Genomic DNA, 17,025 nt, shown 5'->3' with positions numbered 1-17,025 from the left:
TATTTGCCAAACTGTTTATGTATACCGTCCTAACAACGACAGGAGCATTCTTAGAGGATAAGGCACAGCTTCACAGAGGGACAGGCCTCCTAAAAAGAGGAAACCGTCTTCCTCACATGCAAGCTTAGGGTAAAGAACATTCCTCCATGAAGTCATTCCTGTTTGTGACACAGTCAGAGAGCAAGGATGCCTGACTAGGTATGTTTATTCAGTTTTTGGTATTTTATATGAACTTCTCCCATACACTGTTAATGTTAAATACTAAATATGAGGAGGAAAGCTCTTAATGGGAGTTCAGAGCTGCCAGAATAACCAGGGCGTGAGTGACAGGATACTTGGGAAAAGGGAGGTACATGGAGCTTAGCCCCAAACTCAGCATTTGATTTTACCTTACGGAGATTTGATGATTTTATATAATATTTATGTTTATATTATTATACATAATATATTATATTTATATTATAATATATTGTTACATTTTTATAATTTTATATTTGCTAATTTCATAGAGCTTAAGGCTCTATAAAAATGAGAGCATAGCTATAAAGAAAAGTCAAATTTCTGGAAGTCACAAGTTTTGGACCCACCAAGAAGGGGGTACCACTAAATAACCAAAGGCTCTCATCTTGCCCCCTGACAAGCTACACTCTAGAAGAGGAGAAAAATGTGAGGTAAACCATGATTTACAAAAATTCCAATCCAATCCAATAAGCTAAGTCCCAGACTGAATGGATATAATTTCCCACTCCAGCTGCTTGCCAGAAAAGATAACACTTCTTTAGAAAAAATAACATCATCCAGAGACTACAATTATTTACATACATTGCTAAACATTCAAGTAGAAATTATCAGAAATTCCAAAAACTGCAACTGAGAGAGAGAAAAAAAACACAATAGAAATAGGCCCACAGGTAACCCAGATATTAGAGTTACCAAATATATGTTTTGAAAATAACTGTGCTTTTATTGTCCAAGAAAAAAAGATGACAAGATGGAGAATTTGACCAGAGAACTGTAATCTATAAAAAAGAATTAAATAAAAATTCAACAACAAGGCTGGGCATGGTGGCTCATGCCTATAATCCCAGCACTTTGGGAGGCCAAGGCGGGTGGATCACGAGGTCAGGAGTTCAAGACCAGCCTGACCAACATGGTGAAACCCTGTCTCTACTAAAAATACAAAAATTAGGCAGGCATGGTGGTACATGCCTGTAATCCTAGCTACTCAGGAGGCTGAGGCAGGAGAATCACTTGAACTGGGGAGGCAGAGGTTGCAGTGAGCTGAGATTGCACCACTGAACTCCAGCCTAGGTGACAAAGAAAGACTCCGTCTCAAAAAAAAAAAAAAAAAAGGCACAATAAATAACACATCTTCTTAATAGATGTGTTTAGCAACATATTTGCCAGAGGTGAAGAGAAGATTAGTGAGTAAGAAGACAAACAAATAGAAATTATCAGACAGAAATATGGAGAGCAAAAAGTTTGAAAAAAACAGACAAGAGAGTAAGAGACATAGGATTTTGTGAAAGAATTAACATACTGGAGTCCCTGAGACTGCAGAGAGAGAAATGGACAGAAGCAATATTTGACAAGATAATGGCTGCACACATTTTCAAAACTGATATAAGATTATAAGCCACACACTCAAGAAATTCTAAGAAGTTCTAAATATAAGGAAATAACAGTTAAGACACATCATACTCAAAATGTTGAAACAAGGAAAAATTTTTAAAATATTAAACACTAAGATATATTACCTTCCAAAAAGCAAGAATAATACAGACAGCTGACTTATCAGTAGAAACAATGGAAGCCAGCAGGCTATAGAATGACATTTTTAAGTTGCTGAAGGAAAATAAATTTCCAGCCTAGAATTCTACAACCTGTAAAAATAGTCTTCTAAAATGAAGGCAAAATAAAGATGTTTTACACAAATAAAAACTCAAAGATTTGTTGTTACCAGATACAAACTAAAAGAAATATTGAAGGCGAGTTCTTTGGGCAGGGGAATTTATGGGGAAGGTTAATGCAAATTTTTAAACTTAAAAAAAATTTATTTTGTATTTTTAGTAGAGATGAGGTCTCACTACGTTGCCTAGGCTGGTCTTGAACTTCTGGCCTCAAGTGATTCTCTCACCTGGGCCTCCCAAAATGCTGGGATTATAAGGCATGAGCCACCATATCTGGCCACAAGTTCTTTTTATGTTTACAGCATAGTAGCTAAATTTGAAATTAACAAATCCCAGATAGAGAAAGTGGTACACAGTCTTTGTCTCCCTGAAAACTAGATAGCTCAAAGGAAATGAGAATGTAGAAATGGGGTAGACCTACTTTATCACTAGCCCAAAGAACCCAGAGAGAAACCATGTTGATTTGAAAGCTATCCCCTAGCTCTCTTCCCAAGATGTCACTATGCAAAGAGTATCTGCTTAGACTCTCTTCCTCCTCCTGCCTCAGGATCTAAATGTGGAGTTGCTTCCTTTTAGTTTCCTGATGAGTCTTCCAGACCCTGGGCATCCACGATCTTACAAAAAGTCTTTGGTATAAGTCCTGCCCCTCCTCTTCTCTTTTACCTGATAGTTTCCCAGTCATGTTCTCTAGCTTTACAAAGACTTTACTAGCCTCAACCCATGGTTCCATATGGGGATTTCCGCCTCAGAATCATAAAGTAAAGCATTGTGTGCTCTGATGCTAACCTCTTGTTCTTCCAGCTTGCTCATACTGCTCTACTTTCTTCTCATCAGGACCTTCAGCCCACTAACTGTTCTCTTCTCTGTTGGTCATTAGTCTTCTCTGATCTTGACATACCTCTTTATCCATCTTAGGTATAATAGTCAATAGTCGATCATGTCCATTATTCTGCCTGTGCTGCTAACTTCTCCATCCTCTGTGTCCTTGTCAGCTTTTCTTGCAACGTCTTAACCTCGAATGAACTCTGCCACTCACCTTCTGCACCTTCCCCAGAGCAGCTGAGCACTAGTTCAGACAACCACACTCTGAGACAACTCGCTAGTAATATAACAGAATTCTTTGTCATCAACTACAAATAGCATCAAAAACTCCATGGAGATCCTATGTTTCTCAATTATATTAGACCACTCCCCAAATCCATAAATGTAAACTTCCCACTTTCTTTAAGGCCCTGATCTGCTGTCTCCACACTCTGCTACTTACATTCCTTCCTCCTGACCCACAGCTTACTTCACATAGAATATGAAAGCTGCAACATGGGAGCTTCCTCCGTTTTCTCCTTTCCCATTGCCAAAGACATCAACTCTTTTTCATGTGCTTTTTTTTTTTTTTTTTTTTTTTTTTTTTTTTTTTTTGACAGTGTCTTGCTCTGTCACCCAGGGTGGAGTGCAGTGGTGCAACCTCAGCTCACAGCAACCTCCGCCTCCTGGGTTCAAGAATTCTCCTGCCTCAGCCTCCCAAGTAGCTGGGATTACAGGTGTGCACCACCACGTTCAGCTAATTTTTATATTTTTAGTAGAGGTGTGGTTTCATCATGTTGACCAGGCTGGTCTCAAACTCCTGATCTCAAGTGATCTGCCCACCTCGGCCTCCCTAAATGCTGGGATTACAGGCGTGAGCCACCGTGCCCAGCCTCCCATACACTTTAAATCCAATCTCTTCACTCTTATCTGGAATAAAAAGACATTGATTATATTTCACTCTTTTTGGTGTTTTCTGTAACTCTTAACCAATTAAATACTGTCCATCAGCATTGAAATTTGTCCATGTCTCCCTCATCACACACACAAAAGGAAAATACCTTCTGTAGCCCTGAGCCCACTCAAGCTATCACTGGGGTCTTCACTGCTCTTTACTGGCACTGAAGCAAATTTTGCTCTTCTGCTATAATTTCCTCACCTCCTGCTCATTCTTCTACTTTCTGTGTTCTAGCTCCTCTCTCAGTAGAGACTGATGACCTACAGGTACCTAAAGGCAATGGACATTTTCCAGTCCTATTTCATTTGACTGCTCAGTAGCTTTAGATGCAGTTGACAGTTCACAGCTTTTCCAAACACCGCCTTTCCTTGCTTTTCCTCATACCACATTCTTCTGATGGTTTACCCGCCTCTCTGTCTGCCTGTTTATCTCCCATTCGTTTTCTAGATACAAGAAGAATGATCTTTTTAGAATATAAACCTAATCACGGCATCTCATAATCCTCCAGTAACCTTCTATTACTCCTAGGATGGAGCCCAAATCTTTTAAACGTGGCCTTCAAGGCTTTTCAGGTTCTCAGTCCTGCCCCCTCTTACAAAGAGCCCTGTCTCACCTTGGGCCTCTATCCCTCTTTTTCCTGTGCTTCTACCACCCTGCCTCTGTTTTGAGCCCTGGAATATGTCATGCCACCTACCAAGCCTTGCTCCTGCTTTCCCTCTAGATGGCCCTTTCTGCTTCCCATCCTTGGCCTACTTAAGTCCCTCTAACTTTTCAGAAACTAGGGAAGATTTTTTTCAGTCCCTTGGGTCAAGTATATCTCACAGTTGTCAATTCCCAAGACAACTGTGAATCAACTGTGAATAAAGGAATAAACAGAAGAATGAACCACGTGTCCTGAATCACCACATCCCCGCTGAATCTCTTAGTGCAAGGTTAGCATTTTGGACTCCAGTCTAATTTAGATTGATTTAATACTGCTAAACAAACAACAGAGGGCAGCAGACCCAGTGGGGATGGGCCCCCAGTGCTTCCACTTCCCAAGAGCGTGGACTTTTTTAGCTGAGAATGCTGTAACTAAAGGAAGAAGAGGGGGTAGAACTAGATCTGTGGCACAAAGAGCACCATTCACTCTGTAGTCTAGGACATTTCAGGGGGCACTGCTCACACTGTAGTCAATGAGAATGATGGCACCTGGCATTACAGGAATTATCCATTTACCAACTATGGATCATGAGAGCCCCCTGAGACTAAACAAAAAAGGAGCAATGGGTTTAGGTAAGTTGAGAGAGAGCAAAGAGAAGCAAGTTGTTTGCTATACCTTGGAGCCTACCAAGACAAGGAGGGTTGTAATTGAAGATCAACTATAAAAGGGAGGTTTAGGTTTATATAGCATTCGTGTGCCTAGATTCTAAGCAGTGTGTTCTGGGCAGGGCTTTAGATCTTAATGATCACTGTCAGTATTTAATCAGAATGGTATAACAGCTTGGCTGACACCACAAGCTTTGGAATAGAAGAAGGTAATATCCACTGAATTGCAGGCCTTCTTTCACTTTCCATGCGTGGTAAGAAGACTAGATTATTAATCATCACTATACATAAACAGATTCCAGGAGACCCCTAAGTAGAGCTGGGGCAGGCTACCCTGGGCCGTTCTGAAAAGCATGGGTGCTCCTTGCCTCCAGGCTCACCAAGTAACTCTTGGCTGATGTGGTGTTTTAAAGGAGCAGAGGCTTTTCCATTTAAGAAATCACCACTGCTACTCCCCCACTCCCACCCCTACCTCATGCACACAGGTTCTGTGTGCAGGTGCCACGTCTGAACAAATACATACATCCTCTCTCACTGTGGGCCATAAGGAGATTCCTGAAAGGCCCTTGACTCTGAGACCCTTCCTCCTTCTAGGAATGTGAGTTCCCAGGTTAGAGGAAGAGGCTTCTAGCACTGTTATGTTACTGACACTTTATAATTAACCACCTAAAACTCTGCCCCATGGCATGTGGAGGAAATGACGAAGCAGCTCTGTGACTCACCTTCCACACAGCTGAAGGCCTGCTGACACATCAGAATCTGTGAAGATGTGCATTCTGATGGGAGCAGTGGAGACTCACACCATGAGGAACAAATCAGGGATGATTCTTCTCCCACCAACACTGGCAGCGAGAGAGGAAAGAGGCCAGGAACTAGGAGATCTGGGGTCACAGACTGGCTAGGTGGCCAGAGACAAGTCACTTCACCAATCTGGACTGATTTTATGCAATACAAGCGGGCTGCTAAATTACAACTGTAGAAACCTGTTTTTTCTCTAAGAATCCATGTTCTCCTGACAGCTAGAGGAATTCCTACTTCCCCTATCTAGTGGGATACACATCCTGGTGTAATTCGCACTGCTCCAGGGTTCTTTCTCCTCAACATCCAAGCATTTTGAGTCACTATCATCATAAACAAACAGCCATTCCCCTGACCTTGAGGCTGCCTCTGCTTTCTCTCTCTCCCACTTCCTTTCTCAGCCAGGCTTCTTTGAAGAGAAGCCTGAGTCCATAGTCTCCATTTTCTCACTTTTCATTATATTTGTAGCCTACTCTAGCCTAACTTTAATGCCTATGCATCAACCACCTAATTGCCAAATCCAAGGCAATCCTCATTTTAAATCTTCCTTCATCTCCTTGAGGCATTTAATCTCACTGGCCATTCCATCCGATCTTCAAACTCCACCTCTGACTCCCCTAGTTCTCCCCACCTCTCTAGCTACTCCTTTTCATCGTCTTCCCAAATTTGTCTTAACATGCTTGCCCGTTGGATGTCGTTCTTCCCAGTTCCATCCTGGGTCTCTAGAGATGTGCTCACATGACACCTACCTTCTTCACTACCACCGGTTCCCTAATCTCAGATCACACGTCCAGCACACATCACTCCTCACTTCCAATCCAGCTGTCCAACTCCCTGCTAGATATTTTGACCTTGGTAAAATATAGGCAATTTAAATTCATTAGTCTAAAACTGAACTTAAGATACTTTGCCTTGATGTCTCCTCCTGCTGAATTTCCTGCAGAGCATAGGTTTAGAGCTCGGAGTACCTGGCTTCAACTGTAAGCACTACCATTTACCAGGCATGTGACTTGGGGCCTGTTACTTCACTTTCAAACTTTCTTGTTTTCCTGCCTGCAATGAGGATAATAGCACTAATATTATTACAATGATTGAATGAGATAATCTCTATAAAGCATGTAGTCAAACCCCTTGTGTCTGATAAGAATCCAATAATCAGCTTGGGTGCGGTGGTGCACCTCTGTAATCCCAGCAATCTGGAAGGCCGAGGTGGGCAGATCACTTGAGGTCAGGAGTTCGAGACTAGCCCGGCCAACATGGTGAAACCACATCTCTACTAAAAATACAAAAATTATCCAGGCATGGTGGTGTGTGCCTGTAATCCCAGCTACTCGAGGGGCTGAGGCAGGAGAATTGCTTGAACCCGGGAGGCGGAGGTTGCAGTGAGCTGAGATCGTGCCACTGCACTCCAGACTGGGGGACAAGAATGAAACTCTATCTCCAAAAAAAGAAAAAGAAAAAAAAAGATTTACAACTATTATTATTGTTATTGCTATTTTTCATATCCTTCTCAGGCACTTGTGTTTTAAGCCTGGGAGTCTTCCTAGACGGCCCCACTCCATCATCCTCTCCTTTGAAACTGTCAGTATGTCCCATTGCTTCTATCTCTTCATTGGTCTAGAATTGACTCTTCATTGGTTTCTGTTCTCCTAGACTTCTAGTGCATTCTCCACAATGCCACCAGAATGATCTTTCTAAAACACAAATGCTATCATGTTACATCCCTGTCTAAAAGCACTTTAATGGTTCCCGAAGGCCTATGTGTAAAGTCTAAATTCATTTCCAAGATTTACAAGATCCGTCACAATTCTATTCTTGCCAGCTTCTCCATTTCACCTACTGATACGTCCCCACCTGGATCCCAAAGCAGTGTCTTCGGCACACGCTATTCTTTCTAAAATGTCCTTCTTGAAAACTGTCTGTTCACCAGCTCAAAACTTACCTGGCCCTCTCCCCTTTCTCATTCTTCCCTCTTCAGCCACACTGCTCCGTTCAGGACAGCTAGTCATACTATGATATTGTATAAATACTTCTATTGCAGAACTTATCACTCCACAGCAATGTTACTGATTTTCACATTTTCTCTATTGGGCTGTGCTACTCAACGGATCATTTTCCTCTTTACTGCCAGGATCAGACGCAGGGCCTGGCACCTGGCAGGTCCTCAGTAAATACTTAATGAATGGAGGAATAAAGAAAGAAGGCAGAACACTGACAGGACTCCGCTGTGGCCCAGAGGCCACATCAAAATGAACAGCTCTCCACCATCAACCCAACAGCGAGCGAATCTTGAGTCTACCATCATTCTCCTGCAGCACTGCCATGGCATCCTCATTAGCCTCCAGTTCATGAGCTTCAGGTGCTGCAAAACCAAGAGGTTCTCTATAAAAGGCAACAGATGCCTCTTTTCACACCTACCCATCATTAACAAACTGCCCACCAGAAATGGGCAACAAAGGCCAAATAACTAAATGATTTCTGTCAACCTCCCCACCTCCACTACTGAAATTCCTGCTTACTTTGCAGCTTTCCCAGAGCAAAGGGAAGGAAAGCAGGGCTATTCCTGAGATTAAAGAGTGGGTATATGGGACTGGCAGAGAAGGATCCTATGTGACTCTTCACTACCTAACAAACAAATATAAAACGAAAATCAGCTTGATTAATGGCTGGGTTATGCCTGAAATTCTGCAATGGGAAATTCTTTTCTTTGGCCAATGGCCTTTTTTCCAGTTATAAATTAAGTAACGATAGAACATACCATAAGCCAGAAACCAGTATGAAGACATTTATAAGATCTGATCTTACCCAGCGAATCAGAACATGCTGGATTCTGACAGAAGAGGAAAAAACGCAGGTGGCAGTAGATATCATGGGAGAGAAGAAAGGGGAGGCTGAGGCTATGGAAGTCTGGGTGATCCTTATTAATGCCTTGCTCTTAAAATCAGTGTCTTACTCAAAGTTGGGTCAATTTTATTTGAGTTATATTTTATGTACATGATAAAGCTGTCGACTTAAGTTTTCTGAAAATTAAAAACCTCTTAGGCAAGGTTTTCACTTTAAGTCTGGATTTTCTTAAAGCAAAGCACACGAATATCTGAATCAGTAATACTTTGGTCACATATTAATAATTCAAAAAGGAATTGAACTTAACAAGAGTTGGGCAGAAAGGGACAGAAAACAGGATCTAACTTGTCTTTGCCAATTCTAAGCAAACCTGGACAAGAATCCCAGGATCTGACCTCTGATCAGAACCATTGCTCTGGGGACCACAATTCTAGCAACAATTTGCCTACAAGTTTTTGCCTGTCTGCCCTAATTTAAACTGAATAACATTCATTTTAAAGCAAAATTGTCCTAGAAACAATCCTCATTAAAAGTGAAAATAATACTAGAAACTAATGAGAATATGAGCCTGATACATAAGCAGAAAATCTGCTATCCAGGAAGATGACAAAATATATCAGCCTCTTAAGACATCAAAATAAAAACTTGCTTTGTGAAAATATAATGCATAAAGAACCTTCTACAATATGTATATATTGAATGCGATAACCTATGTAAAGCATGTAGCCAAACCCCTTGTACCTGATAAGAATCCAATAATTAGGTTGGGCGCGGTGGCTCACGTCTGTAATCCCAGCAATCTGGGAGGCTGAGGTGGGCAGATCACTTGAGGTCAGGAGTTCGAGACCAGCCCGGCCAACATGGTGAAACCACATCTCTACTAACAATACAAAACTATTTTGTATTTGTGTATGGTATGTCGTTTACACCATTTGTAATGTGTGTGTATATATGTACACACACACACACACACACACACACACAGCAGGAGACTGTTGTGGCAGAAATGAACAATGGTGTCTCCTTTTTTCAGGGGAACGGAAGGGTTTTCAAGGCTAACTGACAAGAGAAACCAAAAGCCTTCTTTTATGGTTATCTCCTCCATACGCATATCCCAGCCAGGCCGGGCTCCTCCCCTTCAGCCTCCAGGAAAAGGAGCCATTCTAGACAAAGGAAGGGCTCAAGGTTCCAAGGGATGACCCAGATGCCAAAGGACTCAGCCTGGCTGTGGAACATTGGCTTATTCTACCAGATGACCTGCTGAGGCTGCCATATGGCCTGCATGTGACAGTCTGCTCAGGATAATAGGGCCTGGGTCTATGCCTGGTTCTGCCCTTTGGGCTAGGATGACAGAAGTAGAATATGTTTGTTCTGATGCTAGTGACTTGTCTGATGCAACCACCGTGTAGCCATAGCTTTCAATGTACTCCACGGAGCTTTTTCAGGCTTTCAAAGAAATGAATACCCTGGCAAAGAAGGACTGAGGATGGGCTGCTGCTCCTATTCCTGTCTGACAAAGGACAAGCAGATAAATTAAGGGACTCACGATCCAGGAGTGGTGAAGCCAGTGTAGAACCCAGATGTCACAACAGAGTTCAATGATCTATGTTAGCCTCACTGCCAACAACGAGATTTCGTTCTATTTTAAAAGGCTCATGTCTTCAGGCTTGATATTCTGCAAAGTGCCTCATCAGAGGTTCTCAGGTGATGTCATGCTTTAAAACAGTTGGTGATGAGTTTTCAGAAGGGTTAAAACTCTAACGACCCAGAGGAAGAGAAGTGAAATTTTAAAAGCCAAGAATTTTTAGTCCCAAGTCCTTTGGTTTTCGGTCACCAAAAATAAGGCCTTTGTATTAATATTTGCCTTCTGTATTTGAAAGTACAGTAACAGTTACCTGTCTCTAACAAATGCAGAGAAAGATTACTGATTGCTCAGAAGGATCTACAGCATTAACCTTATCAGGATTCTGTAAGTCAATCCTAACTTTCAAAATGTACTTCTCGGGTGACGGGGACACGTAACTCTCTGTACTATTATTACAACTTCGGGTGAGTTCATAATTATTACAAAATAATTATTTTTTAATATATTTTGTCCTACTGATGGAAATGTGGCCCATGATCATTTAGGTTCCATTTGATAGTTCTGGACTAAAAATGGAGCTGTGACCAAGAATGAGAATAATAAATAGCCCAGGTGAATTTTATGTCCTGCGAAGCTCAGGGAAGGCCCAGGCTAAGCCTGAGTCAGTGCACCTGTGCTTACCTGCAGCCTTTTGTCTAGGCTCCGTATCTGATGGACTATGAACTTCTGAAACCTCTGGGTCCACAGAGGCAAAATGGGAGTTTAGGTCAATCCATGCAAGTTCTTAAAATCTCAGTTCCTAATTTTTACTAAATCGATGCAAGACCAAGAGGGTATTAAGCAAACTCAGCCCTTGCTGCTGCCAGGGATGGAGCCTGACAAGCGTTGGGCAGTGGAGTATGGGGCAGAGAATGTGGCTCTGGAGCCAGGCTACCCAGGTAGGTACCCCAGTTTTGCTGCATAACCAGTGATCTGACCTTGGGTGAGCGAGTTCACCACTTGGTACCTCCATTATCCTGTACACTGGGGACGGGATCACACTACTAGCAGCTGCTTCATAGAGTTGCTGAGGACTGAAGGAGCTCTTGAAAGAGTTTACTAGAGATCCTGGCACATGGTAAGCACCACAAAAATCACTATTAGACGAGGTGAGTACCAGGAAGCCTGTTCAAGGCAAAAGGTACAACCTTGAGGAAGGGTGTGTGGTTCTAATGCCAGAGATAATGACGCTTCAAACACTATTATATTACCCTTATCTACATTTATTCTCATCTTCCTTATGAATCACCTTGGAGGATGTTAGTCTTATCCCAGACATTAAACATACCTGGAGATAATAGGGAGGTAAAAAATCTGGGTTCTACTCTTAACTCAGCCTCTAAGGATCCGACAGACCATGAGAAATCCAACTTGCCTCTTCCAGCCTCGGTTTCCCAATCTATACAATGAGAACACAGGTGATCTCCAAGGCCCCTTCCAAGTTATGACATTTTATGATTCTGAGTTTGGTGCCTGGGTTGAAAACGATTCTTTACTCAAAGTAAAATTCCTCCCAATTCACATGTCTAAGTTTTTTGCTGTAGCATTGCTGTTGCCTAGGATACAAAGTACATGTGCTCCCTCTACCCTGAGACAGGAGAGCGCTGCCATCGCTGCCTCTGATCTGTGACGCCGAACCACAAATGGGCTTTGTACTACAAACTGACTGATGCCTTGAACAGCGACCGAGCCTCCGCTGGCACTTACGAATGTGGACTTGGCATTCTGATGGCATCCCAGATGAAATGGCAGAGGGTGCACTTTTCCCTCACAACCATGTGGCCTTGGGAAATACAGCCTTTAAGTGTCTCCTCGAGCTTTCTTGGACCGAGGGGTGAGGTGCTCCCACAGGCCAGCAGATCATGTCCAGTTTCTTTTTCAAATTGTACGACGTGCTGTGGGAAGCTCAGTTCACATACACTCAGGACCTCTGAATGGTTTCTTAGCCCCTCTCTGCATTCCCAGTGTACTTTGCAGCTGAGATTTAATAAACTTCTGTGTGTGAGTGGGGACTGGGGTGCCTAGCTCTCATCGATATTCAGCCTAGACCAGGGTTTGGGGGAAGAGCTTTTCACTTACAGTGTTTTATGCTCTTCAAAGCCAATATGTTTTATCTATTCTAGTCCTTAAAGCTGCCCTTAAGAGGCTTAGGGCAGAAGTTATTTTCTCCACTGAACTTCGTGTCAGCTTCAGGAGAACAGAAGTTGTGTCTGTCTGTTCTATACTTTATCTTTATTACCCACCATAGCATCTGGAACTCACTATCTACTTGGCAAATATTTGCTGAATTAGTAAATAGATGCTTTTCAGACACGGAGTTAAAGAACTGCTGGAGGTCATACTGCTGAGAAGAGGCTTCTGGGTTATGTGTCTCCAGGCCCATTGCTCTATGACCTCCACGCCTAATCTCAGAGAGGCTCAAAATGGATTTGCATTGGCAAAAATCAAAACTAGGTTCCACAGTGACATTCAGCATTGGTCTTACAACTATGAGGCCAAGAGGGACCAGAGGACAGCGTTTGCATGCCACTTCTCTGAACACCCTATATTTCGGGCATGGTAAAGCACCCCCTCATTCCAGTGCAAACTCAGCTCCTCCTACCTTTCTGCCTTTGGATGTGCTGTCCCCATCACTACCTGGAGTACTCTTCTTGTCCCTTCCTCTTCATGACTGATTCCTCATGAGAAATCACTTCCCACCAGGATTTTCCTTCTTTTCCTTCTTCGGCCATGAAAATCTGGGCTCACTTTCATCACAGCACATATCGCATGATAGTATGTTTCCTTCTTTTCATAACTTACTCCCCCGCAATGTAGGTTTCTTTGAGTTCAGGAACTGTCTTTTATGTCCATAAATAAACTCCCAAAAAAGTGGTTAGTCCACAGGGTTTTAATAGTTCTTGTTGAATGAATTTCTGTGTGAGACCCTGTGCCTTCTCAAGGAAAAAAAAAGTTGAAAAATCTCCACAGAGCCCTTTACCCACTGATGGTGAACTGCTAATGACAGGTCATCCACAATCACCAGTAATGAACATACACACACACCAACATATTAAATTATGCATTAAATTATTAAATTAAGCATTAAATTATGCAGCAGTATTTCTGGTAGGCATTTGCCCTTGCAGCTGCAGATGTGACCACAGTGAGATTTGGGCTTCCCTTGATTTTGGGAAGGACATATAGGACTTAGCAGTGAGCCAGTGATATTGTCTGGCCCATTTCCTAAATCGACCAATGCCTTGGACCTAGAGACCCAAATTCTATTCTAATCACAGGAGGCATCCTGGGGAGGTATAGAGAAAAAAGAATGTTGCTTTCTTTAGACATGCAAACAGGCTAAACATTGGTGAAAAGATTGAGAGAAATTAGCCTCATTATCTTTGGAGGGAAAAGTGTGACTGGTTTGCCTTTTCCCCACCTACTCTCACTATAGAGACTTGCAGCTCTTTGACAAAAAAGAAAGGATTACAAAACCAGGAAACACAAAGGGTGTGGGGTCCTTTGTATGAAGGATACAGGGACAAGGTAGGATTACAACCAGAGTAAGAAAGGCGCTCTAGCCGGACTGGGGGAAAGAACTGGAGGGACCTGTGGGTTTCTTCCCGAAGGGCTGCATCTATTCCAAGCTGGGGAGAGAGGTAGAGCCGCCTCTTTCATGTCATGTGTGCTGACAGTCCCAGACAGCCTTCAGATCAGTGGACATTCAAGAAGTAGACGCAGCCTGGCCTGGTTTATGAGGTGCTCTAATCACCAGTCCCCAGGCCCTAGGCTCTATCTCAAGTGGGTCGGTTATACCTTCTGCTTACTGTCTTTCAGCAGCATCCAAGCTGCCCAAGGGAGAAGAGGGAATGGAGGCCAGTGTGAAGGACAGGAGGGATCCCTCCAGTGCAGCAAGGCACTGCTGGCTGCTCCCACCTCCCTCCTTACCTCACCTCTTCTGAGATGAGGTAAGGATGCATCTGCTGACTCCCTCTTTCACCATGGTGTTTTTTTTAAAGGGACAAGTGAGAAAAAGTGAGTAAAAATACTTTATAAATTGTAAAGGTGCTATACAAGTGCGAAGAAGTTATATTATTATCACTGCTTTATTTAGTCGCAGTTTGCATCACCCTGCTATACTGACATCGCTTACACTTTTGCTCAAATCAGTATTCACAAGCTTATTTCTACTGCTGCAGTTCCTCTGTGAGTGGCCAGCTCAGCTGAGGCCTCCTGCCCTTAGCTCCTGTTGTTCTCTGCACCTGGAACACCTTCTGCAGCTCCTCTGGCTGGCAAATTCCTAGTCATCCTTAGGACCCAGGGCCACTCTGAGACCTTCTCCATCCCTCTCTCTGCTCTCCTCGCAGGACGCTCTATCCATTTCTACTGTGGATTTGCCACAGTGGGTAGAATTGCTCCTCTACCTCCTATCTTCCTCTTTAGACTGTGAACTCCTAGAAGGCAGGATCTACGGTTTGTCAGCAGGAATAACTTCCCAGGCCCAAATAGAAAATATTTCACATGCCTGCTCTACTAAGAGAGTTTGCTTGCTACCCTTCTTATTTTGTTTTTGTTTGTTTGTTTGTTTGTTTGTTAGGCAGAGTTTCGCTCTTGTTGCCCAGTCTGGAGTGCAATGGCACGATCTCGGCTCACTGCAACCTTCACTTACCGGGTTCAAGCAATTCTCCTGCCTCAGTCTTGAGTAGCTGGGATTACAGGCATGTGCCACCATGCCCGGCTAATTTTGTATTTTTAGTAGAGATGGGATTTCTCCATGTTGGTCAGGCTGGTCTCGAACTGCCGACCTCAGGTGATCTGCCCGCCTCGGCCTCCCAAAGTGTTGGGATTACAGGCGTGAGCCACCATGCCCGGCCTTCTTATTTTGTTTTCATGGGACACACCTGGAATTAGGTGTAATACGTAGATGTCACAGACTGGAAAATTAGAGCTGATTATAACAAGCCAGGGTTGCATGCTAACAAAGCACCAGGCATTATGCTAAGCAACCCCTAGGAGGTTGGTGCTATTTTGCAGATGAGGAAATAAAGAAGTAATCTGCCTTTGGTCACAAAACTAAATAATGGGGCTTAAATCAGTTTGACTCCAATGTCTGTAGTCTTAATCCCTGCAGCAGAAAAAGGTAACACAGAGGAAAAGAAACAGAGAGGAGAAAGAGGAACTTAAGAATTTATTAAGATAAGAATATTGTCATAGTTTTTAAGCTTGATTTTATGATAGTTATTTTAAGACATGAACAGCACTATTTCCCCCTTCTAGACTAATAGTCTAGCAGGTAACTGTGTCAGAAAAATAAATAAGTAAAAGTTTCTATGAAAAAGTCAAATACAAGAGAAGATTCATGCAGGGAGCTAGCGAGGATCCTGTCTCCCTAAGTCTTCGGTATTGGTTTCCACCTCTTCCTCCTACCTTTCTATCTTTGAAGTTAAGGGTCCTCAGTGGTCAGAGGCCTCTTCATTGTCATCCTAGACCTAACATGAAGCCTTTGTTTCCAGGCATGACAGGGCAGTGGTGCAGCAGGGACCTACCCCAACGTCAGGGAAAAGAGTATATTGGGTACCTCCCTGCTCAGGTGCTCTAGATAGGAAATAAACTGAGGGGCCACGGCTCGCTCCTCTGGCTCCTGGACCCTTCCAAGTTAAAGAGAGGCTCCCTTTGAAACCCTTCGTTTAAGTATCTGGCTGACCAGGGAGAGTGGATATGAGGGAGAAGTACATCAGAAGGCAAGTCTCTATCTCTGGAAGGCTTGTCTACATTTGTTTGTTTGTTTTGTTTTTTGAGACAGAGTCTTGCTGTGTCACCAGACTGGAGTGCAATGGTGCAATCTCGGCTCACTGCAACCTCCACCTCCTGGGTTCAAGTGATCCTCCTACCTCAGCCTCCCGAGTAGCTGGGACTACAGGTGCATGCCACCACGCCCAGTTAACTTTTTGTATTTTTAGTAGAGACAGGGTTTCACCATGTTGGTCAGGATGGTCTTGATCTCTTGACCTGGTGATTCACCTGCCTCGGCTTCCCAAAGTGCTGGGATTACAGGCATGAGCCACCATGCCTGGCCATGTTTTTTACTTTCTATTTTCAACTATCAACAAAAATACTGTAACCCAACCCCACAAAATGGCTGAAAAAGGAGTGGCAATGCATGAAATCCTTGGGAGTTCCTGGATGATGGTCATCCTCTCACCACACTGGAGGATAAGCACCCTCATATAAACCAATGGGAAAGCAGGCTCTACTTTATGAATATTTTGGCTTCACCACCCGCTAGCTGTTTGATCTTGGAAAAGCTACTTCACTTCACATCCATTAAAAGTAGATAATAACTGAACCTATCTAAAATGGTTATTTCCAGGGTTGCAGACTTCATATACGGAAAACTTAAACATATGCAAATAAGTACAATTAGTATTAGCTATTATTATGGTTATTGTGTTGACATTATTATTAGCCGCATTATGCTTCCTCTCTGCTGTGTCCCCTGCCCTGTCATATTCTAACCTTTTCTGAAGACCACTCTGATGATTTCAACATCTTCTTCTATGTTCCAAATTGTCTCTTGGAATATTCTTTGGAAGACTGGACCAAGAAACTACAGTTCAAATAATTTCCCTTTTCCTAGTAATAGAGACACCTAAATCAACCACTCAGCAATCAGGCGGGATTCTCATACATATGGCTGTCAACACATTAGAAGTTAAGCATCTTGCCAGTGTACATGGACCAAATATGCCTCATGTCATTATTCTTCTTGAGATGTATCACACGCTCAGACCCACCTCTAA

At 43.0% G+C, this 17,025-nt stretch overlaps 1 protein-coding gene across 9 annotated transcripts in view; it reads right to left on the bottom strand.

Moving 5' to 3' along the window:
• SEMA6D (semaphorin 6D) overlaps positions 1 to 17,025 on the bottom strand; it is a 56,223-nt gene that overhangs the window by 17,977 nt on the left and 21,221 nt on the right. The window lies entirely within an intron of this gene.

The sequence above is a fragment of the Chlorocebus sabaeus genome, chromosome 26 (assembly GCF_047675955.1).
Source record: "Chlorocebus sabaeus isolate Y175 chromosome 26, mChlSab1.0.hap1, whole genome shotgun sequence".
Lineage (NCBI taxonomy): Eukaryota > Metazoa > Chordata > Mammalia > Primates > Cercopithecidae > Chlorocebus > Chlorocebus sabaeus.
This window is presented reverse-complemented; position numbering and strand designations above follow the sequence as displayed.